Genomic DNA, 25670 nt, shown 5'->3' with positions numbered 1-25670 from the left:
GGACTGTACAGTGCCAATGACGGCAGACCTAGCGGACCGCTTAGTGCGCTTAGGACAATCAGAAATAGCATGAGTGGAATCACCACAGTAGAAACACAGACCATTCAGACGTCTGTATTCCTGCCGTTCAACTCTAGTCATAGTCCTATCGCACTGCATAGGCTCAGGTTTAACCTCAGGCAGTACCGCCAAATGGTGCACAGATTTACGCTCACGCAAGCGTCGACCGATCTGAATGGCCAAAGACAAAGACTCATTCAAACCAGCAGGCATAGGAAATCCCACCATGACATCCTTAAGAGCCTCAGAGAGACCCTTTCTGAACAAAGCTGCCAGCGCAGGTTCATTCCACTGAGTGAGTACTGACCATTTCCTAAATTTCTGACAATATACTTCTATATCATCCTGACCCTGGCACAAAGCCAGCAAATTTTTCTCAGCCTGATCCACTGAATTAGGCTCATCGTACAGCAATCCGAGCGCCAGGAAAAACGCATCGACACTACTCAATGCAGGGTCTCCTGGCGCAAGAGAAAATGCCCAGTCTTGAGGGTCGCCGCGCAAAAAAGAAATAATAATCAAAACCTGTTGAATAGGATTTCCAGAAGAATGAGGTTTCAAGGCCAGAAATAGCTTACAATTATTTTTGAAACTTAGAAACTTAGTTCTATCTCCAAAAAACAAATCAGGAATAGGAATTCTTGGTTCTAACATAGATTTCTGATCAATAGTATCTTGAATTTTTTGTACATTTATAACGAGATTATCCATTGAAGAGCACAGACCCTGAATATCCATGTCCACACCTGTGTCCAGAATCACCCAAATGTCTAGGGGAAAAAAAAAAAAGTGAACACAGAGCAGAAAAAAAAAAAAAAAAAAAATGATGTCAGAACTTTTTCTTTCCCTCTATTGAGAATCATTAGTTTGGCTCCTTTTACTGTTATGTTTGCTAATGACAGGTGTTATGAAGGCAATCCAGAAACACAGTGTGCTTAGCGATCAGAGCGCACACAGTGATCTGACAAATACCCAAAAATACAAGAACGAGCTCTGAGACGTGGAAACTCTGTAGACTGCACACCTGATCCTATCCTAAACACAACTAAAAGCGGCTGTGGATTGCGCCTAACAACTACCTAGGCAACTCGGCACAGCCTAAGAAACTAGCTAGCCTGAAGATAGAAAAATAGGCCTGACTTGCCCCAGAGAAATTCCCCAAAGGAAAAGGCAGCCCCCCACATATAATGACTGTGAGTAAGATGAAAAGACAAAACGTAGGGATGAAATAGATTCAGCAAAGTGGGGTCCGATATTCTAGGACAGAGCGAGGATAGTAAAGCGAACTTTGCAGTCTACAAAAAACCCTAAAGCAAAACCACGCAAAGGGGGCAAAAAAAACCCCACCGTGCCGAACTAACGGCACGGCGGTACACCCTTTGCGTCTCAGAGCTTCCAGCAAAACAAAAGACAAGCTGGACTGAAAAAAAGCAACAAAAAAGCAAAAGGCACTTAGCTATACAGAGCAGCAGGTCACAGGAACAATCAGGAGAAGCTCAGATCCAACACTGAAACATAGACAAGGAGCAAGGATAGCAGCATCAGGCGGAGTTAAGTAATGAAGCAGTTAACGAGCTCACCAGAACACCTGAGGGAGGAAGCTCAGAAGCTGCAGTACCACTTGTGACCACAGGAGTGAATTCAGCCACAGAATTCACAACACCTACCACTGGCATCCATATCCTCACTCCACGACACAGACAGAGCCACTGCTTTCTACAAGGCCACTCTCGCATCGGCTATTGACACAGTTGCCCCTCTCATCCATGGCAGAGTGCGACGTATCAATAGACAACCTTGGCACAATAACACCACTAAAAAGCTCCAGCAAGTGTCCAGGGTTGCGGAGCGGCGTTGGAAGAAATCACACCTGCAAGATGACTTCACTGCATTCAAACAGGCAACACTCGCTTTTAAATCTGCTCTCACCTCTGCTAAACAGGTCTACTTCCCAACCCTCATATCTTCCCTAACCTACAACCCCAAACAGTTATTCAAAACCTTTAACTCCCTCCTCCGACCCCCACTGCCCCCTCCAACCTCCCTCATCTCTGCTGAGGACTTTGCCATACACTTTAAAAATAAGATCGACCAGACAAGGCAAGTCTTCATTGTTCATCCACCACAACCCCTTTGTATACCAGACCAATGCCCAAACCCCATAACCTCCCTATCCAACATCACTGAAGGGAGGCTTAATTGTCTCCTCTCCAAATCGCACCTCACCACCTGTGCGCTTGACCCCATCCCATCCCACCTCCTCCCCAACCTCACCACCACACTTATCCCATCCCTAACCCACCTCTTCAACCTATCACTAACTTCTGGTACCTTCCCTTCTGCTTTCAAACATGCCACAATCAGGCCTATCCTTAAATAACCAACCCTCGATCCAACTGCTATGCCCAGCTATCGCCCAATATCACTGCTCCCATTCGCTTCCAAACTCCTGGAGCAGCACGTCCACTCTGAACTTTCCTCCCACCTCTCATCTAACTTGCTCTTTGACAATCTACTATCTGGTTTCCGCCTCCATCACTCAACTGAGACAGCCCTGACCAAAATCACTAACGACCTACTTACCGCCAAAGCCAATGGACAATACTCTGTACTCGTCCTTCTAGACCTGTCCTCTGCTTTCGACATGGTTGACCACTGCCTCTTACTACAGATCCTCTCCTCCTTTGGCATCAAAGACCTCGCCCTATCCTGGATCTCCTCGTACCTTTCCAATCGCACATTCAGCGTCTCCCACTTCCAAACTACCTCCTCATCCCACCCTCTCTCTGTTGGAGTCCCCCAAGGCTCTGTTCTAGGACCCCTACTCTTCTCAAACTATACACTTGACTTGAGACAACTCATAAAGTCCCATGGATTCCACTACCACTTCTATGCTGATGACTCTCAGATCTACCTCTCTGGCCCAGACGTCACCGCTCTGCTGTCCAGAATCCCAGAGTGCCTATCAGCCATATCCTCCTTCTTGTCCTCTCGCTTCCTCAAACTCAACGTGGACAAATCTGAACTCATCATCTTTCCTCCATCCCATAGATCTTCCTTACCTGACCTATCTATCGCAATCAATGACATCATGCTTTCCCCCGTACCGGAAGTCCGCTGCATTGGAGTAACCTTCGACTCTGCCCTGTCCTTCAAACCGCACATCCACACTCTTTCCACCTCCTGTCGCCTCCAGCTCAAAAATATCTCCAGAATCTGTCCTTTCCTCAACCGTCAATCTACTAAAATGCTTGTGCACGCTCTCATCACCTCCCGCCTTGACTACTGCAACATCCTTTTCTGCGGCCTCCCTGCTAACACCCTTGCACCTCTCCAGTCCATTCTTAACTCTGCTGCCCGACTAATTCATCTCTCTCCTCGCTACTCCTCTGCTTCTCCCTTCTGCAAATCTCTTCACTGGCTCCCATTCCCTCAGCGTATCCAGTTCAAATTACTAATACTGACCTACAAAGCCATCCACAACCAGTCTCCTCCATATATCTCTGAACTAGTCTCCCGATATCTTCCCTCACGTGATCTCCGATCCTCCCAAGACCTCCTTCTCTCCTCCACACTTATTCGCTCCTCATCTAATCGCCTCCAAGACTTCTCCCGAATATCCCCCATCCTCTGGAATTCTTTGCCCCAACACGTCCGACTATCAACCACATTCGGATCTTTCAGACGGAACCTGAAAACCCATCTCTTCAGGAAAGCCTACAGCCTGCACTGACCCTGCTGCCGTCTCATCACTACCGAAGCTACCGCCTCACCAACACCGGAGCTCCTGCAACTCTCAACCTACTGTCTCCTTCCCTATAATCCTGTAGAATGTAAGCCCGCAAGGGCAGGGTCCTCGCCCCTCTGTATCAGTCTGTCATTGTTAGTTTGTTTACTGTAAGTGATATCGGTAACTTGTATGTAACCCCTTCTCATGTAAAGCACCATGGAATCAATGGTGCTATATAAATAAATAATAATTTTAAATAAAAATAATAAAGATATTGGTGCTTAAAAAACTTAGCATCTTAAAGTGTACCATATATATCAGATAGATTGTGGCCAAATGTTCACTTAAGTTATCTAGTACCCCATGCAGATACACTTTCGGCTAGGCCGGGCAGCACCTACTGAGTATGCAAAGTGGAGAATAAGTTGCAGTCAGACATCTCGATGGTGGTTTTTCTCCACACTGTAGGACCAACAAAAGAAATGGGTTTTTACGTTCAAAATGTCCGATCTTTCATCCATCACATTATGTGTTAGGGTGTGAATATGGATGCATCAGGGAACTTCCTTCAGAGGATCCTTAACCCAATTTGGAATAAGAGGGTTTATCCTGATGAAGACCTACAAGGCTGAAATGTGTTGTGCTTTTTTAATCAGTTATTTTTATTGACTTTTATAAAGTTTTTTTTATTTGCTGCACATAGTCAATAAAATATCATCTGATTCAACATCAGAGATACGGTACTTGGTTCTTTGACTATTTAACCCTCTTATTCCAAATTTCATTAACCCCTTTACCCTCAAGGGTGGTTTGCACGTTAATGACCGGGCCAATTTTTACAATTCTGACCACTGTCCTTTTATGAGGTTATAACTCTGGAACGCTTCAACGGATCCCAGTGATTCTGACACTGTTTTCTCAAGACATATGGTACTTCATGATAGTGGTAAAACTTCTTTGATATTACCTGCATTTATTTGTGAAAAAAACGGAAATTTGGTGAAAATTTTGAAAATTTTGCAATTTTCCAAATTTGAATTTGTATGCAATTAAATCACAGAGATATGTCACACAAAATACTTAATAAGTAACATTTTCCACATGTCTATTTTACATCAGCACAATTTTGGAACCAACATTTTTTTTGTTAGGGAGTTATAAGGGTTAAAATTTGACCAGCAATTTCTCATTTTTACAACACCATTTTTTTTAGGGATCACATCTCATTTGAAGTCATTTTGAGGGGTCTATATGATAGAAAACACCCAAGTGTGACACCATTCTAAAAACTGCACCCCTCAAGGTGCTCAAAACCACATTCAAGAAGTTTATTAACCCTTGAGGTGTTTCACAGGAATTTTTGGAATGTTTAAATAAAAATGAACATTTAACTTTTTTTCACAAAAACTTTACTTCGGCTCCAATTTGTTTTATTTTACCAAGGGTAACAGGAGAAAATGGACCCCAAAAGTTGTTGTACAATTTGTCCTGAGTATGCCGATACCCCATATGTGGGGGTAAACCACTGTTTGGGCACATGACAGAGCTCGGAAGCAAAGGGTGCCATTTTGACTTTTCAATGCAAAATTGACTGGAATCGAGATGGGACGCCATGGTGCGTTTAGAGAGCCCCTGATGTGCTTAAACATTGAAACCCCCCACAAATGACACCATTTTGGAAAGTAGACCCCCTAAGGAACTTATCTAGTGGTGTGGTGAGCACTTTGACCCACCAAGTGCTTTACAGAAGTTTATAATGCAGAACCGTAAAAATAAAAAATCATATTTTTTCACAAAAATTATTTTACGCCCCCAATTTTTTATTTTCCCAAGGGTAAGAGAAGAAATTGGACCCCAAATGTTGTTGTACAATTTGTCCTGAGTACGCTGATACCCCATATGTGGGGGTAAACCACTGTTTGGGCGCATGGGAGAGCTCGGAAGGGAAGGAGCGCCATTTGACTTTTCAATGCAAAGGAGCATCATTTGGAATGCAGACTTAGATGGATTGGTCTGCAGGTGTCACATTGCGTTTGCAGAGCCCCTAATGTACCTAAACAGTAGAAACTCCCCACAAGTGACCCCATATTGGAAACTAGACCCCCAAGGAACTTATCTAGATGTGTTGTGAGAACTTTGAGCTCCCAAGTGTTTCACTACACTTTATAATGCAGAGCCGTGAAAATAAAAAATCTTTTTTTTCCCACAAAAATTATTTTTTAGCCCCCAGTTTTGTATTTCCCAAGGGTAACAGGAGAAATTGGACCCCAAAAGTTGTTGTCCTATTTGTTCTGAGTACGCTGATACCCCATATGTTGGGGTAAACCCCTGTTTGGGCACATGGGAGAGCTCGGAAGGGAAGGAGCACTGTTTTACTTTTTCAACGCAGAATTGGCTGGAATTGAGATCGGACGCCATGTCGCGTTTGGAGAGCCCCTGATGTGCCTAAACAGTGGAAACCCCCCAATTATAACTGAAACCCTAATCCAAACATACCCCTAACCCTAATCCCAACAGTAACCCTAACCACACCTCTAACCCTGACACACCCCTAACCCTAATCCCAACCCTATTCCCAACGTAAATGTAATCTAAACCCTAACCGTAACTTTAGCCCCAACCCAAACCCTAACTTTAGCCCCAACCCTAACTGTAGCCTTAACCCTAGCCCTAACCCTAGCCCTAACCCTAGCCCTAACCCTAACCCTAACCCTAGCCCTAGCCCTAACCCTAACCCTAGCCCTAACCCTAGCCCTAACCCTAGCCCTAACCCTAGCCCTAACCCTAGCTCTAATGGGAAAATGGAAATAAATATTTATATATTTTTTTTCATTATTTAGGATTTTTTTTTATTATTTTTTTTACACATGTGGAAATTTTTTTTTAACTTTTTTACTTTGTCCCGTGGGGGACATCACAGATCACTGATCTGACAGTTTGCACAGCACTCTGTCAGATCAGCGATCTGACTTAGAGCACTGCGGGCTTACCAAGCGCCTGCTCTGAGCAGGCGCTTGGTAAGCCACCTCCCTCCCTGCAGGGCCCGGATGCCGCGGCCATTTTGGATGCGGGACCTGCAGCGAGGAAGGAGGTAGGAGACCCTCGGAGCAACGTGATCACATCGCGTTGCTGCGGGTGTCTCAGGGAAGCCTGCAGGGAGCGCCCTCCCTGCGCGATGCTTCCCTATACCGCCGGCACACCGCGATCATGTTTTATCGCGGTGTGCCGGGTGTTAATGTGCCGGGGGTGGTCCTTGACCACTCCTGGCACATAGTGCCGGATGTCAGCTGCAATAGGCAGCTGACACCCTGCCGCGATCGGCCGCGCTCCCCTGTGAGCGCTGCCAATCGCGTATGACGTACTATCCCATCAGTGGTCATACGAGCCCACCTCGATGGGATAGTACGTCATATGTCAGAAAGGGGTTAAGGATCCTCTGAAGGAAGCATCCTGAAACATTCTTATTCACATTCATCCATGTAGATGAATTTTTTTCTGGGAGATGAAAATCACCTCCATGTTATTACAGACGGGCAGCATACCAGTGGAAGGATCACTCTTGTTTGCAAACGTTTCCTAGTGTTGTGCCTCCTTGCACAACCACACCAGCTGAGCAAGATTGAAGTTATACTTTTCTCAACAAGCAAGCTTTACTCAATTACTATGCTTAGATAGCGCTCTCCCTCTCTTTCCCCTCATCCAATCTTTCCCAGGACCCCATTCACACAATTATGTTAGGGGAAAGCTTAGATTTCCCATACACATCATCTGGTTTCAATGTAATCGGCAGGTGTGACTGACCTAACGCCAACGTCTACTGGCAGCACGGTGGCTCAGTGGTTAGCACTGTTATCCTGGAGTTTTGAGTTGAAATCCCATCAAGGACAACATCTGCAAGGAGTTTGCATGTTCTTCCTGTTTTGTGTGGGTTTTCCTCTCATAATCACACTCGGAACCCATACTAATAGGGAATTTACATTGTAAGCCCCAGTTGGGATATCGATGGTGACATCTGTAAAGCGCTATAGTATATGATAGTGCATAAAAAACAAATACATTATATGTAAGAAGGCCTTAAAGATAGAATCTCAGCAACAGTATGGATTAAAAAATGGTGATCTTATGGTAAATTAGTGCAGTTTTGAATCTAAAATTAATGTCTTTGCCATCTTGGAGGTAAGTTGCTGTATCCGTGGTGTTTTTCACCACACCTCGGCTACATCATAGTCACTATGTGAGAGCCCAGCCTAAGAGTATGTAACAATCCATTGTATCAACACAGGCAAAGAAATCAAACCATAGATGTCCATAAATGATGTTATGTGTAATAATGAGAAATGACACAGGGAAAAAGTATTGAACAGGCTTAACAAAATGTATTTAATACTTCATAAAAAAGCCTTTGTTGGTAATGACAGCTTCAAGACACTTCCTGTATGAAGAAACTAGTCACAGGCAATGCTCAGGTATGATTTTGGCCCATTATTCCTCATAAAAATTATTCAAATCCTGCAGATTCTGTGGGCTCCTTCTATGAACTCTGAGCTTTAGTTCCTTCCATACATTTTCTATTGGATTCAGGTCCGGTGATTGGCTTGGTCATTCTAGCAGCTTTATTTTCTTTCTCTGAAACCAGTTGAGAGTTTCTTAAGCTGTGTGTTTGGGATCATGGTCTTATTTATCCAGTTAAATAAAGAGCTGGATGAGAAGTGGGAAGACATGGACTTGTTGCTCAAGAAATCTAAGGAAAAATACAAAAAAGTGGTGCTCCATAGTGTAGGGGGTCTGGGTTAATAAGTAAGAATGGAACTGCTCACCTTGGCTAGATTTGCTTATAAAAAGCACAACTCTGTCCCAAACCTTGTAAAGATTGGACCAGCTGGTGCCCAGCATTGTGTCCGTTATGCACAATAGCAATCACAATAAGCTGGGGTGTAGAAGAAAAATAAGATATGACTTGGCACCCCGGGAAAAGATGACTACTCAAAGGTAGAGTTACAATCACTTTATTGAGGCTACACGTTTCAGCACAGGTGCCATCATGAGGCCTGTGATAAGCCGTCAACTTTTAAAGCAGCTCTCAGTGGTTCCATGTTATTTTTCTTTAAAAGGGTTATCTGACAATATTCATCTAAAATATTTAGAATTGAGAGTCCTCAGTGGTTGATACCTTTTAATCAACCACTGAGGACTCTCAATTCTAAATATTTTTCTATACACTGGCTAACACGGTACCAAGATATATTTCTTTCCTGTATCAATATTCATCTATGAAGATGAGAACAACCCTTTAAGGTTTAAGCTAATTGTATGTTTTTTTTAATCAGGTGAAACAAAACTGTATTAGAAGCCACATGTGGCTGCCAATGTTCTATATGTTTTATACACCTATATGGTTGCTACAATTATATGAGAAGCTTCTCCTGTTTGTTCAAGGATAATCCCATAGAAAAATTAAGGGGTCTGGCACAAAAGTCTGCAGTCACCTGTGCGGTCAGCCTGTGTGACATCAGTCACTGCTCACTACATAATGAGCGGCAGCTATAACCATGCCCTTGCACTGACTGAGCCAGCACAGGTATAAAGTTCATTTCCTCCTGGCAGCCAGGCTGTCAGTGCGGTGGCCGCATGGCTTTACAATCCTATTAACCTATTCCGTCTAGTTGGAATGTGGACAGGATGTGGCTATCGCATACTTGCGGTCACGTGACCGGCCGCTCTCGGTCATGGTGCCAGAAAATCCTCACAGCATGCGCCATGCACACTGTAAGGATTCACAAGTCTACTGTCACATACAGTGACTGCAAAATTTTGTGCCAAGCCTGGACATCCCCTTTAAGTGGTTGAGTGGTTTTCATCAGTGTATTTTCAGTAAGGACTGTGATCTATCTGTTCTCCTATACCTTAGTCCGTTATTTCATCTATAGATCATGAAATCCTCCATGGTCACCACATTAGTATTTCATCTTCAAACTGTATTTCCATAAAAATGATATTTCCAGTTATACTACTGTTATTATGTCTCCTGAATGACAATATGATCTTCTTTACTTCAGGTTCTGACAAGCAAAAATATGAATTGTATTTTAGAACTTGGAATTCTGAAATATATCTAATAAAATAACAAACTAAAATTAAAACCTAATAATAACTATAACTATTAGAAAAAAAGAATAAGGTTTCTTTCACACTAGCGTCGGAATCTCCCCGTCGCAATGCGTCGGGCAGAGATTCCGATGCTAGCGTTTAACGCACTGCACAACGGAGGCAGCGGATGCATTTCTCCGGCGCATCCGCTGCCCCATTGTGACGTGCGGGGAGGTGGGGGCGGAGTTCCGGCCACGCATGCGCGGTCGGAAAAAGCGGTCCGTCAGGAGCAAAAAACGTTACATGTAGCGTTTTTTGCTCCCGACGGTCCGCCAAAGCACGACGCATCCGTCGCACGACGGATACGACGTGTGGCAATCCGTCGCAATGCGTCGTCAATTCAAGTCTATGGGGAAAAAACGCATCCTGCAAGCACTTTTGCAGGATGCGTTTTTTCTGCAAAACGACGCATTGTGACGGATTGCAGTTAACGCTACTGTGAAAGTAGCCTAAGTGGAAAAAATGCTACAAAGTGAAATTAAAAAAAATAAAAGAACGTGTTGTCTTGTGGATGTTCATCTGTTTTGTACTTATAGGCAATACAAATGAAGAAGTGAATGCCCTAAATGAAAGAAACTACTGTGAAAGCTACAAGTATAACTTTTAATAAGATGATCTTTGAACATTTCCTTTCTTTGCAAATCTTCAAACAGCAGTCCTTGGTGTATGATCTGAGCAAAGTTTTATGAAATGTTACAAATACTATTGGCACATAAACACCTTATTAACCTGCTGACCTTTCAGGGGGAATAAAGGAACACTTCAGCCGCACGACTGTTCTACTTCTTATATTCACATAACAATTGGTAACAATTCATCAGTCACTCAAATGTGGTTCCAAAGAGTCCAACCTAAAAAGTGCACACTGTCTGGAATTTTTATATAAAGGAGCAATGTACGTCACTGATGGAGAAAATTTATCTGCAACCTGAGTAAAAAAAAATGGTTAGATGATTAGTTTAGGTAATTTTACTATTCCATTCAAAATAAATGTTTTGTTTTTGTTTTTCAAATACTACTTATGAATCATTTCATATTACAATAACTGATGATGAGCGAATATGTCAAAATTCAATTTTGGCGGTCCACGCAAATTTGGCAAAGATATTTGATTCTTATTTAAGGTAATTTATTCTGCCCAAATTGAATGTACATTATTTTGCAAAGCAGGGAAATGTTCAAAATTTAACCTTATCATCAAAGCTATACTTGAAGATTTCACAATAGTTTCTTTAATTAGGGCATTCATTTCTTCATTTGTTTTGCCTACATTTAAGTACAAAACAGATGAACATCTACAAGATGACACATTCTTTATTTTATTTTCTTCAGGCCCAAGTGTTTAACATAAACATATGTAAAATAAAAGTTATACTCAGATGGCACACTGTGCTACACCACTCTAATCATCTTTATTGGTCCAGTCACTAGTAAGCCATCTTTAACATCTACTAGTGCATCTTTGGCATTTTCTGCCCTAACGTCATCATAAAGGTGCTGGAGACACCAAAGATGCCGGGTTCCACAAAACACCAAAGATGGCACATTAGTGATCAGACTGAAGAAGATGACTGGACAACAGCGGCTCAGTATTGGGGTAGCAGGGGCAGTAATAGGGACTCATATGGCAGCAGCGGCTCAGTATTGGGGTATCAGGTGCAGTAATAGGGACACATACGGCGGCAGCGTCTCAGTATTGGGGTATCAGGTGCCGTAATAGGGTCACATACGGCAGCAGCGGCTTAGTATTGGGGTATAAGATGGAGTAATAGGGACACATACGGCAGCAGCAGCTCAGTATTGGGGTATCAGGGGCAGTAATAGGGTCACATACTGCAGCAGCGGCTCAGTATTGGGGTATCAGGGGCAATGATAGGGACATACGGCAGCAGCGGCTCAGTATTGGGTTATACAGTGGAGTAATAGGGACACATACGGCAGCAGCGGCTCAGTATTGGGGTATCAGGGGCAGTAATAGGGACACATACGGCAGCAGCGGCTCAGTATTTGGGTATCAGGTGCCGTAATAGGGTCACATACGGCAGCAGCGGCTCAGTATTGGGGTATCAGGTGCAGTAATATGGACACATATGGCAGCAGCGGCTCAGTATTGGGGTATCAGGTGCAGTAATAGGGTCACATATGGTAGCAGCAGCTCAGTATTGGGGTATCAGGGGCAGTAATAGGGACATACGGCAGCAGCGGCTCATTATTGGGGTATACAGTGGAGTAATAGGGACATACGGCAGCAGCGGCTCAGTATTGGGGTATACAGTGGAATAATAGGGACACATATGGCAGCAGCGGCTCAGTATTGGGGTATCAGGGGCAGTAATAGGGACAAATATGGCAGCAGCGACTCAGTATTGGGGTATCAGCAGGATGAGGAGTTTGTGCAGGTTGGTAATAGATGGTGATGGGGCTGGAATATGAGAAGTGAAACGTGTCTTTGTTGTATTCTCTGCAGGTGAGTTGTTGCTGGAAGAAGTTGTCATGTCGGTCTGGGCCAGATGGAAAAGACGGGAAAAATGAATGATTCTATCAGGAAGGACGTCAGCGGTAAGACATTATCTGTAACTGTGCAGTGATCTGTTATATGTTCTGAAGGGTTGGTATCTACCACTGACCATATGGCGGTAATATCCATATTGGTCTTTATATAGAGATTATCTTCAGTGTTGTGAATTCTGTAGTCGAACTCCCTCCTGTGGTCGTGAATGGTACTTCGGCGAGTTCTGTCTATGGGCTCCCTCTGGTGGCTATGAGTGAAGCTGCTGCTTCTGAGGTTCCTTACACAGGTGACGTGGTTTATCCTTTGGTTGGCTGCTCTATTTAACTCCTCTCAGATCGTTACGCCATGCCAGCTGTCAATGTTTTTGCATTGGCTCAGTTTGCTCCTGGATCTCTCTGGTGACCTGCCTTCTCCTGCAGAAGCTAAGTTCCTGATAGTCATTATTTGTTCACTGTTTTCTTGTCCAGCTGGTTTTCATGATTTTGTCTTGCTAGCTGGAAGCTCCGGATGCAGAGTGGCCCCTCCGCACCGTGAGTCGGTGCGGAGGTCTTTTTTGCACACTCTGCGTGGTCTTTTGTAGGTTTTTGTGCTGATCGCAAAGTTACCTTTCCTATCCTCTGTCTATTTAGTAAGTCTGGCCTCCCTTTGCTGAAACCTGTTTCATTTCTGCGTTTGTGACTTTCATCTTTACTCACAGTCAATATATGTGGGGGGCTTCCTTTACCTTTGGGGATACTTCTTAGGCTGTGAAGAGGCGCCTAGGTCTGGTCAGGAGCGCTCCACGGCTATTTCTAGTGTGTGTGATAGGATTAGGGCTTGCAGTCAGCAGAGCTCCCACATCCCAGAGCTCGTCCTGTATGAGGTTTAACTATCAGGTCATTCCGGGTGCTCTGTTATAACCTGGTGGTCAGGACAATAATGGACCTGGTGGTTAAGAGCACACGGAATGACCTGATAGTTACTGATAATAAAGGACGAGCTCTGGGACGTGGGAACTCTGCTGACCGCAATCCCTAATCCTATCAAACACACTAGAAATAGCCGTGGATTGCGCCTAACGCTCCCTATGCAACTCGGCACAGTCTAAGGAACCAGCTAGCCCTGAAGATAGAAAAATAAAGCCTACCTTGCCTCAGAGAAAATCCCCAAAGGAAAAGGCAGCCACCCACATATAATGACTGTGAGTAAAGATGAAAATACAAACACAGAGATGAAATAGATTTAGCAAAGTGAGGCCCGACTTACTGAACAGACCGAGGATAGGAAAGGTTACTTTGCAGTCAGCACAAAAACCTACAAAAGGACCACGCAGAGGGCGCAAAAAGACCCTCCGCACCGACTCACGGTGCGGAGGCGCTCCCTCTGCGTCCCAGAGCTTCCAGCAAGCAAGACAACAATAAAAATAGCAAGCTGGACAGAAAAATAGCAAACCAAAGAAATACAAGCTGGAACTTAGCTTCTGCTGGGAAGACAGGTCACAAGAACGATCCAGGAGTGAACTAGACCAATACTGGAACATTGACATGTGGAATGGAGCAAAGATCTAAGTGGAGTTAAATAGAGCAGCCCGCTAACGAATTAACCTCGTCACCTGTAGAAGGAAACTCAGAAACACCCACCAGAGGAAGTCCATGGACAGAACCAGCCGAAGTACCATTCATGACCACAGGCGGGAGCCCGACAACAGAATTCACAACAGTGCTCCTAACCACCAGGTCATAACACTTCAATAACAGCGCGGTCATCTACTGAGGTTCTTCTCCAGTATTAGGGCGCGTCACTGAGTTGTAATCAAGGTCACCTGGTTAGGGGCCTACTCAGAAGCTTAGTTCCCCCCCCCCTTCCCCCGGACCAAAACCCTAGCTACGCCTCTGATTGAACCTAATCATAAAACAGTATGCAGTCAGCTCTCTCTAGTGGCAGATGAAGGCTGACTGAATGTTGTCTTTTAAAGGGACTCTGTCAGCACAAAATAACTGGTCAAACCTAGTACAGGCAATCGGAGCATCATGGCGGGGCCAAACATTTAACTGCACCTTACCATCTACCTGTTTTCCATCTATCTCCTCACATCTCTGGCTCTATGAAGCCAGAGTTGTCAATCAAAGAAGAAGGGATGAAGATAGATGGAAAACAAGCACATGGGAAGGTGCATTTAAATGATGGGCCTCGCCATGATGCACCTGTATTTGGTTTGAATAGTCATTCTTCGTTGACAGAGTCCCTTTAACTGTATGTCTTTACCTTGAAAATAGAGCCCTGGCTCAGATAAACAGAACGCCATTACCGTTTTTGAATGTAGACTAGTGATGAGTGAGTGTGCGCCACTGCTCAATACTCAATCAAGCATCGGGGTGCTCGGGTATGCTCATTACTTGATCAAGTATTGCAGGTGCTCAAGCACTGTGCTCGAGTCCTTGCGCCATATGTTTTACGGCTGTTAAATAGCCAATAAACATGCAGGGATTGTCTGTCATACCCGGTAATGCCATAGCCATGTTGGCTGCTTGTATTACTGTGATTGGCCTGCCACATTGCGTCATTGGGTCTTATATAAGACCTGGTGGCATGATTCTCAGCACACTCTCCTTTGGAAGCACTTCAGGTAGAGTTGATGTAGGAGGGAGAGGCTAGATTTGAGCAGGCATATAGGCCGTGTTTAATTGCTATTGCAGTACTTGTATACCTCTGCTGCTCCATTAAAACAAAAGTCCTTTTCAATGCTGCATACATCCTCCACCATTTAAACAGGGTAATCATGCGGCTCTCGCTCATAATTTTTAAGGGGGTAAACGAGCATCCCTCGCTCATAATTTTTAAAGGGTCATTATACGAACGTTAAGAAAAGGCACATGCATTGTAAGTGCATTTACGCAGGTAGTTTTAGCCTGGTTTGAATAAACAAATAATTTTTAAAAATGATGTGGGGCACCCCCTATTTTTGATAACCAGCCAAGGTAAAGAAGCTGCAGACTTATATTATCAGGCTGAGAAGGTCCATGGTTATTGGGCCCTTCCCAGCCTAACATATTGTTATTATTATTATTTATTTATTTTTGTGTATAGCACCATTTATTCTATGTACATGAGAAAGGGTTACATGTAAAATACACATACAATTGACTTTAAACAAACTAACAATGACAGACTGGTACAGAGGGGAGAGGACCCTGCCCTTCCGGGTTACATTCTACAGGATGATGGGGAAGGAGACAGTGGGATGAGGAGGTTGCAGTAGCTCCGGTGGTGTTGAGATAGCAGTGCAGTCATTGCACGCTGTAAACTTTCTTGAAGAGATGGATTTTCAGGGTCGGTCTGAAGAATCTGAATGTGTGATGGATAATCAGACGTGTTGGGGCACATAAATTCAGATGATGGGGGATATTCAGGAGAAGTCTTGGAGATTATTGGGTGAGGAGTAAATAAGTGTGGCAGACAGAAGGAGGTCTTGGAAAGACCAGAGATTACGTGAGGGAATATATTGGGAGATTAGTTTGGAGATGTATGGAGGAGACAGGTTATGGATGGCTTTGTAGGTCAGTGATAGCACTGGATACGCTGGGAAATTGGGAGCTAATGTAGGAATTTGAAAAGGGGAGTAGCAGAGGAGTAGCAAGGAGAGACATGAACTAGTCAGGTTGCAGATTTAAGGAAGGACTGGTGAGGGTTAGCAGGTAGGCCACAGAGGAGAATGTGGCAGTAGTTGAGGCAGGAGATGAAGAGGACATGCACAAGCGTTTTAGTAGATTGAGGATTGAGGAAAGGATGGATTCTGAAAATATTTTTGAGTTGGAGGTGACAAGAGCTTGGATGTGTGGTTTGAAAGTCAGGGCAGAGTCAAGGGTTACTCCAAGGCGTCAGATTTCCATAACAGGGGAAAGCGTAATGTCATTTATTGTGCTCGATAGGTAAGGTAGAGAAGATACGAGAGGTGGAGGAAAAAAATGAGCTCAGATTTGTCCACATTGAGCTTTAGGAAGAAAGAGAAGAAGGAGTATATGGGGATAGACGATTCAGGATTCTGGACAGCAGACAGATGACATCTGGGCCAGAGATGTAGATCTGAGTGCCATCAGCGTATGGATGGTACTGGAAGCCATGGGCCTTTATGAGTTGTCCCAGGCCAAGGGTTTAGATGGAGAAGAGTAGGGGTCCTAGGACAGAGCGTTGAGGGACTCCAACAGAGAGAGGGCATGATGAAAAGGTAGTGTGTGAGTGGGAGATACTAAATGTGCAATAGGAAAGCTATGAGGAGATCCAAGATAGGGCAAGGTTTTTGACACCAAAGGAAGAGAGGATCTGTAGTAGGAGGCAGTGGTCAACTGTGTCGAAGACAGAGGACAGGTCTAGAAGAAGGAGTATAGAGAATTGTTTGTTGTCTTTGGCTGTAAATAAGTCCTTGGTAATATTGGTCAAGGCAGTTTCAGTGGAATGGTGGGGATGGAAGCCAGACTGTAGGTTGTCAAAGAGCAAGTTAGATGAGAAGTGGGAGGAAAGTTCAGCGCGAACATGCTGCTCAAGGAGTTGATAAACTAATGAGAGCAGCAATATGGGGCAATGGGTGGACATAGCCAGTGGGTCAAGGGATGGCTTTTGAGGATAAGTGAGATAGTGACATTGTTGAAAGCAGAAGAGAAGGTACCAGAAGTTAATGATACGTTGAAAAGATTGGCTAGGGATGGGATACGTGTGGTGGTGAGGTTAGGGAGGAGGTGGGATGGAATGGGGTCAAATGCACAAGTGTTGAGGTGTGATTTTGAGAGAAGATGAGTAAGCTCTCCTTCAGTGATGTCGGAGAAGGAGGTTATGGGGAAGAGCATTGGTCTGGTATACAAAGGGGTTGTGGTGGTTGAACAATAAAGACTTGCCTTGCTTTGTCGATCATATTTTTGAAGTATGTGACAGAGATGAAGGAAGTCGGAAGGGGCAGTGGTGGGTGGAAAATGGAATTAAAAGTGATAAATAACTGTTTGGGGCTGTAGGATAAGGAAGATACCATGGTTGTGAAGTGGGCCTGTATAGTTGAGGTGAGGGCTGATTTGAATGCAAGTGTTGCTTGTTTAAGTGTGGTGAAGCCATCTTGTATATGTGCTTTTTTCCATTGCCGCTCTGCAACCCCTGATACGTTCTGAAGCTTTTTAGTGAGGTTATTGTGCCAGGCTTGCCTATTGATTAATCACACTCTGCTTGCATGAGAGGGGCGACCGCATCATTAGCTGATGCGAGAGTGGCATTGTAGAAAGTAGTGGCACTGTCTGTGTCATGGAGTGAGGATATGATGCCAGTGGTAGAATAGAGTCAGAGAGTGTGTGAGTGTCTAGATGTGTGAAGATTCTGCGGGGGAGTGCTAGTTGCTGGACATGGGTGACAGGTGAGGACAACAGAGATGAGAAAGTGAGTAGATTGTGGTCAAAAGGGGGAGAGAGGAGGTTTTGAGGTTAGATAGTGAGCAGAGATGGGTGAAGATAAGGTCTATTGTACGTTCATCTGTGTGGGTGGCTGAGGAGGACCACTGAGTAAAGGTACCGTCACACTCAGAGATGCTGCAGCGATATAGACAACGAGCCGACCTAAACTAGATCGCTGGAGCGTCGCTGTTTAGGTCTCTGTAGAGACGTCAAACACAGCAACTCCAGAACGATGCAGGAGCGATCCAGTGATGTAACGGCGACTCACTTCTCATTCTCGCTGGTTGTTAGCTCCATGTCAAACACCCGGAGTGTACCGATCCGACACACATCTAGGGGCCCTATGCTCGTTGCTGGCATCGTTGCTTTTGATGTCAAACATGACGATACATGCCGACCTGGCGACGAAATAAAGTTCTGGACTTCTAGCTCCGACCAGCGATGGCATAGCGGGATCCAGATCGCTGCTGCGTGTCAAACACAACGAGATCGCTATCCAGGATGCTGCAATGTCACGGATTGTTGTCGTTCTCTTTGCAAAGTTGCTGAGTGTGACGGTACCTTTAGTCCAAAAGTTGAAGTGGAGGTCCGAAGTAATCCAACAAATCCGAAATAGTTCAGAAAAGGTACCTGAAAGACATAAAAAGACAGAAATAAAAAAGATAGACACACCCAAAATGTTGCCACGCAGGTCTGTTGTAATCAACGTTCCTTGAATCTGGCTCTGGCATCTGTGAATAGCAGTACGGTTCCTGCTATTCACAGGCGCTGGGTAGTGACAACGATGCTCATCAGTCTAGCTGCACTCAGCAAGAACCGGCGACAATAATGAGTGTTGACGTCACTACCCGGTGCCTGTGAAAAGCAGGAACTTTACTGAGGTGTGAGATTCATGTGGAAATTCAGCTGCATGAAAATCTGAACAAACATTGATCGTGAGAGAGTACTGTGTGCACACGTTCCGGATTTTTCGATGGTTTTTTTTTCCGTTTTTTCGCTCTAAAACCGCGGAAAAAACTCATCCATTAATCATCCTATTAATAGAATGCAATCCCCAATTTTTGTGTACATGTTGAATTTTTTTCCACAAAAAAAAGCATCGCTGTAAAAAATGCAGCATGTTCATTAATTTTGCGGATTTTTTGCGGTTTTGCCGCTATATATTGCTTTGGTGAAGCCCTGGAAAAAAACGGTCAAAAAACGCGATAAAAACGGTCAAAAAACGCATGCGGATTTGCTGCGGAAAAAGTCTGGTTTGGGTCAGGAAATTTCTGCAAAGATTCCTGACGTGTGCACATAACCTTAAAGTGGAGTAATACTCTGACAACATTGTTCCCAGCCGCAACCTGGTAGTCAGGGATGAGTGCAGGTGTCTTCCCCATGCTGCTCCCACTCCATTTGAGTGCTCTTTCCATCCATTTCAGCGATTTTTCTGACCTCTCAAACCCTCAGCCCTCCTGTTAGGGTCTTCCAAAGAAATGCTCGAGTTTCCCATTGACTTCTATTATATTTGGTACCCGAGCGACGAACCTGCTCGATTTGAGTACTGAGCACTTGAACATTTTAGTGCTTGCTCATCATTAATGTAGAAATTTTGTGCTCTCTGGAAGAATTGTTTGGATATATAATTTTTTAATTTTTCATTTTTGCATCACTTGACTATTTTTTTTTTAGCTCTGGAGCCATTTAAAAGTTTATTTATTTTGTTGGGGACATTTTTTTTTAATGTAGCAAACTTTTACACAATTTGAGAGGGTTAGCTGTCCTGCTTTTGTTTTTGTCATTTTGTTAACAGAGCATAATTTTATTATTCCATCAACAGAGTTGTTCTAGGGTTTGCTTTTTTTGTCAAATTAGTTGACATTTTCATTGGTATTATTTTGGAGTACAAACATTTGTTTAAGGGATTCACAGTATGGGTTAAAAGGAAGCTATCATCGGAAAATTATTTATTTTTTAAATACGATTATTCTGTTAAATGTTTTTTTTAAATTTTTGCAATTTTTTTTCCTTGTCACATTATGCATTAAAAATAAAACCCTTACAATTTTCACTCTGACTACTAGGACATTTCTAGACTTTAACATCCAATTGTTTCAGGAAACAATACACGTACATAGCCACAGTAAACAGATTCTGACACTATCTTTTGTATTGAAGTCTTTCATAAGTGTACACAAAGGCAATTGTAAAGGAAGAAGGAGCTGTTGTGATTGATAAATCCTGTGTTAACCCATTACTTGCCAGATTAGAAATTTTCATTTTACGGATTTTTCAGAAAAGGGTGTCCCAATATTCAATTAAAAATGACAATTACACGATTTCCTATTTTGAAAACATTAATTTTACAAACACAACACAAAAAAATTGGACCTAATTATAAAAATTATAAAATCTTAGTTGCTAGAAGCAAAAGATTAGGCGTCCCAAAAAAAGGACATTGGTAGATAATGGGTGAACAGCTGCTTATGGTAGTATTACCTGTAATTGTAATCATGCCTCTGATGATAGTGAGACTGCTGAAAATTCTTCCTGGAATGACAGGAAGTATGATTCTAAATTATAAAGGCACAGATGATTGGCCTCGGGGAGACCAAAACATCCAACACCGCGGAGACACCATCACGTGTTTCTCAACGCAGTGATTCCAGAACACTGCCCCCATCCCTTATGGGAAATATGCAGATGCATGTAAAGAAGCTGCGGAGACACCATCACGTGTTTAAATGTTTTTTTTTAATTTTTGCAATTTTTTTTCCTTGTCACATTATGCATTAAAAATAAAAAAAATAAAACCCTTACAATTTTCACTCTGACTACTAGGACATTTCTAGACTCTAACATCCAATTGTTTCAGGAAACAATACACGTACATAGCCACAGTAAACAGATTCTGACACTATCTTTTGTATTGAAGTCTTTCATAAGTGTACACAAAGGCAATTGTAAAGGGAGAAGGAGCTGTTATGATTGATAAATCCTGTGTTAACCCATTACTTGCCAGATTAGAAATTTTCATTTTACGGATTTTTCAGAAAAGGGTGTCCCAATATTCAATTAAAAATGACAATTACACGATTTCCTATTTTGAAAACATTAATTTTACAAACACAACACAAAAAAATTGGACCTAATTATAAAAATTATAAAATCTTAGTTGCTAGAAGCAAAAGATTAGGCGTCCCAAAAAAAAGGACATTGGTAGATAATGGGTGAACAGCTGCTTATGGTGGTATTACCTGTAATTGTAATCATGCCTCTGATGATAGTGAGACTGCTGAAAATTCTTCCTGGAATGACAGGAAGTATGATTCTAAATTAGTCCCAGAGGCCATTTTGAAAATTGAAAGATTATTAATTTAGTTGTTTATTTTAATAAAGATCCTGATGTGAAAAAAATGGCAACTTTTTTTTTCAAAATCCATGCAACTCAAAAACCTGATTTAAACAATAGGTAATTTTCTGATCATAGCTTCCCTTTAACAAGATAACTTTATAGTTCGAGTCATTACAGATGAGATCGTACTAATTTTTTTATTCTTTCTATTTTTTTTATACAATAAAGCATTTTATGCTGTAAAAAAGTGTGTTTTTTATTTCTATTTTTCCTTCTTAAATTTCCTTTTTTTATATAGTCCCACTAAAAGACGTGATTGCTTGCACAATCATGGATATAAGGGGTAACGTTTCTCCTTGTGGAGAGTGACAAGCCAGGCCTGGCATGTCAGAGGGAGAAGACTTATATGCCATGAATGCTGCTCTGGGAAATTAAATATGCAAATTGCCTCTTCAGAGAGGACAAGAGCTAGATCTCTGGTGCCACCTATTGGAAGTAGAAATCCATAAATCCTGAAAGTCAATATCGACCCTTTAGAGATGAGCGAGTATACTCATTGCTCGGGTTTTCCTGAGCACGTTCGGGTGATCTCCGAGTATTTGTGAATGCTCGGAGATTTAGTTTTTGTTGACCCAGCTGCATGATTTACGGCTGCTAGCCAGACTGAGTACATGTGGCGGTTGCTTGGTTGCTAGGGAATACCCACATGTACTCAAGCTGTCTAACAGCTGCAAATCATGCAGCTGCGGCAAGGAAAACTAAATCTCCGAGCAGTCACAAATACTCGGAGAGCACCCAAGCGTACTCGGGAAAACCCGAGCAACGAGTATACTGTACTCATCCCTACGACCGTTTAATGAGCCTTGCCATATGACATAGGATATAAGCCAATCCAAAATGTTAATTTCCAGACACGGTGTATTGGGGTGTCGCTCCTCGTCAGTGTAAAGTATGAGATCTGATTTGGCTAGATGAGAGGCTTAAGACTGGGATCTAAGGGGTAATGTTTCTCCTTGTGGAAGGTGACAAGCCAGGCCTGGCATGTCACAGTGAAGAGACTCACCTAGCCAAATCAGATGTCATTGTTTGCACTGATGAGGGGAAATACCCCGAAACACAGTGTCTGCAGATTGAGATTTTGGTTTTGGCTTTTGTCCTAAGGCTAGGTTCACATTGCGTTAGCGCAGTCCGTTCAACACATACGTTAAACGGACTGTGTTAATGCAAGTGCCGAAAAAGATCGTGTTTATGCGATCGCGCTAGCGGAGATGCTCTATCTGTGCTAAATGTGACGGACCCGAAAATGCTGCAGACTGCGTCCGAGGGTCCGTCACAGAATGACGGCACATCGCTAACGCATGTCGATTATGACATGCGTTAGCGATGCGCTACATAATGGCAGTTAATGGGTGCGCTAATGCATCCATTACATAGCATTAGTGCCGCTATGTAATGGATGCCATCAGTGCATTGCCATTAATGCAATGTGAACCCAAGTCATGTGACAAGGCTTGTTAAAGGGTCAATATTGACTTTTAGGATCAATACTTCCAATAGGTGGCACTAGAGTTCTAGTCCTTTTCCTCTCTGAAGAGGCAATTTGAATCTTGAACAATCATATAAAACACTGTAGTGCTCCTGTATTGTAGAGTATTATGTATTTTGCTGATAGGCATCCTCATAGGTGTACCGAGGTGGCAGATTTGGGTCCACTGCTAGGATCCAATTTCCATTACAATCCATTAATGTAAATCATGTAGATGCCGACAGCATCTAACAATCGAGATCAGTCTACTACAATCGGCTATTGCTACTGATGTTGCATAGTGCATCTATTCTTAGGCTAAGTCATCAATATAAGATTGAGCACCTGCCCCCCTAAGGATAGATCATAAGCAGTGATGAGCGAGTATACTCGTTGCTCGGGTTTCATTTACGGCTGCTGGACAGCCTGAATACATGTGGGAATTCCCTAACAAACAGGCATTCCTCATATGTATTCAGCCTGTCTAGCAGCCGCAGATCATGTCGCTGCGGTGATGAAAACTAAATCTCCGAGCACTAAAAAATACTCGGAGATCACCCGAGCGCGCTTGGGAAAACCCAAGCAACGAGTATATTCGCTCATCACTAATCCTAAGTAAAAGTCATCAATATAAAAGTACTGGACAACCCTTTGAAGAAAACTCTTGTTTTTACACTGCCCATTTAGGATCCGAAAGGCTACATAAGGTTGAATCAGGTGGTTCATTTCTACTTAATTTAAGACAAATCTATACGTAAACAATTGCATAAATGGCACATTGTAATATAGTATAAAGGTTTAAGCTTACTCATACAGTATGTATTACACATTCATTTAAAAGCAACTGATAGATGGGAAAAAAGTACTGAGACTAGAGGCTGTGAAATTCAAGTCTTCCCTACACAGATCTACATGTATGAAAATATTCAAGGGATTTTCCAGTTTTATTTTTCCCATAAATCACTGTTTGTGATTGTGACAAAAATACAAAGTCAGTCGCACTTGTTCCTGCAGTACAGCATTTAGCAGCGGTGATAACACAATTACGGGACATGATCACCGCAGTCAATCTCTGCAGATAGAGGCCGATGAGCTCTTTGCTATAAAAAAAATGGTGTTTTATTATGTTATTTTTTGGATATTCTTTTGCAATGTTTTCTTATTCCTTATTTCAACCATGGGGACTCCAGGTGCCTATAGCGGTGTATTATTGCATGTAATAAAATTTGCACTTGTATTTTCACATCACCCATGACAATACACCTCCCAGTCCATACACATTATAGGTCTATGACTATATCTTCCTATATAGCTACCTTAAAAGCTACAATTTGGTTATTGGGGATCAAACTTTCCTCGTTAAAGAGCTTTAAAAATAAAAAATGGAGAAATTTGTTGAACCACAAATAGGACCAGATTTATCAAAATGGTCAGTATGTCTATATACACTAAGCAGTGAGCCCCGGATTGATATGAAAAGAGAATTATTGCAATAGCAGCCTGAAGCTGGTCATATACATCAGATAGCTGTCCATTAAGCCAAAAGCTATCCCTCCAGACCCCGGAAAACATACACAACATGCCAAGCAGTGACTAATACGTTCTGTGAATATGCAATAGTAGCACGGAGTTTGCCCGCATGTGATGAATTCTCCATAAGCGAGCATATATAATATTTTAGATGTGTGTGTGTCAATTCAAATAAATGATAACGGACCTAACAAGGCAAAGGTACAGACGTTCCTTTAGCTGGATGTTCTATTACCAAAGCTGCGCGTAGTACAAGAGGGTCATTTTTTATTTTAGTCTAGTGCGGTCTAAATAATGAAAGTTAGTGTGACTGCATGGTTTTCTTTATGGTACATAGATAGATCATATTGCCTACGTTACATTGTACACTAATATTTGTCAGTAGCTTGTTCCTCCTTTATACTGTCCTTTTAGTTATTATTTTTGGTTGTTTAGAGCATCTAGAAACAAAGAAGAAAAAAACACAAATAATGCCCTCAACATTTACAGATGGCAGAAAAATATTTACAGATATCTATAGTTAGTGTTAGGGCTTAATGGGATTATATGTGACTTTTCTCTACTACTACGAACCTAAGAACTAATAGGCAGTTACCATATTTTTCGGACTATAAGACGCACTGAACCATAAGACACACCACAAATTTTATGTCTTACTGTCTGAATTCAGCTTGCTGGGGTGGACCGGCCACGCTGGTGGAGCAGGGTCACAGGAGGTGTTCGGTGGTCCGGCATTAATATGACTCCCATCCCAGACTGGTGCGGCAGGTTTGGTGGTGCGGGAGTTCCGCCAACATCTTGTGAAAGACCAGAGCCTCTGGGAAAATGGCCGCCATGTGCAGATTGAGATCTTGGCACCGAGATTTTGTCTCCCAAGATCTCACTCTACACATGCGCCGCCTCCGACAGCAATTTTCCCAGAGGCTACCGCACTGCAGCAATTTTAGTGCGGTGGCTTCGGCCGTTCACAAAATGTCGGCGGAGCTCAAGCACCATCGAGCACCGACGAATAATGCAGCACCAGTCTGGTACGCGAGGACCACCGAACAATGACTTTTTGTGTATGAAAGAGGTAAATGCTGTAAATGCCCAATGATATGGAAGACTTTTTTTTATTTTTGAAGTCGACTTATTCGCGCTATAGACAGAAAAAGAAGATCTTGTTTGCTTGTGCAGGTATTTTAATATGTTTTGCATACATGGGCTATCTGTGTTTATTACTGATAGCACTCATGCCTATAATAGTGAATGTAGCTGTGTTCACATGATCGTGACTTTTCAAGGAAAAAATGGCAGAGACATGTCAAATTTTCATCTGTGTCTCGGATCTCAGATGCAATCCATGTGCCATTTGTCAGTTTTTCACTGACTGTTAGAGAAAGGTAAAGAAACTTTGTAGTTTGTTCATTTCTTATCCAAAA

This window comes from Ranitomeya imitator, chromosome 7, assembly GCF_032444005.1.
Source record: "Ranitomeya imitator isolate aRanImi1 chromosome 7, aRanImi1.pri, whole genome shotgun sequence".
NCBI lineage: Eukaryota > Metazoa > Chordata > Amphibia > Anura > Dendrobatidae > Ranitomeya > Ranitomeya imitator.
This window is presented reverse-complemented; position numbering follows the sequence as displayed.